Here is a 624-nt window from a genome sequence, read left to right as displayed (position 1 = left end):
CATACTAAAGTAAGACCTATCTTAAAAAATAACAAGCTTTTAATTTTAAATGTTATTTTTGTTTTCACATTATCTGTTCATGGAAAGCTTTTACTTTTTCTAATGCTACCATTAGAAAAAGTGAATTAAGTCACCAAGATTTAGGTCATAGACCAGCACCCATTTGTTTTCTGCAGTGATTTTAATCACTAAAACTTGGCCAAAGTGCATTACCTAGAGCTGCAATGAATGTCTTTTTTTGTGATTACTAAGTTTACTAGATTTTATTAATGTAGTATTGCACCCAATTGTCATTTTCAGTTATCAGTACTCTATATCTGTTATTTATCCATATTTATCATCCTCTCATTCTCATGAAAGAGAGGATGATAATTGTTACTATCTATTTTCTTTTAGTCATATGAGTCATCAGTCATATTTAGAATTCTCTGTGGTCCATAATACATATTTCTCATTGTTAATTGCAGGAATGCCGTCGCACACTACAGTTTGAGAGTGGAGATGAAGATGATGGTTCAGATAATACTGAACCCCTGGATATGATGGATATAACCAACATGATTGTAAGTTGTTAATATTTGAGATAATGTTCCTGTCTTTTATTCTATACAAACCACACAATAC

The sequence above is a fragment of the Penaeus monodon genome, chromosome 22 (genome assembly GCF_015228065.2).
Source record: "Penaeus monodon isolate SGIC_2016 chromosome 22, NSTDA_Pmon_1, whole genome shotgun sequence".
Lineage (NCBI taxonomy): Eukaryota > Metazoa > Arthropoda > Malacostraca > Decapoda > Penaeidae > Penaeus > Penaeus monodon.
The sequence above is the reverse complement of the archived record's forward strand: the minus strand, read 5'-3'. Positions refer to the sequence as shown.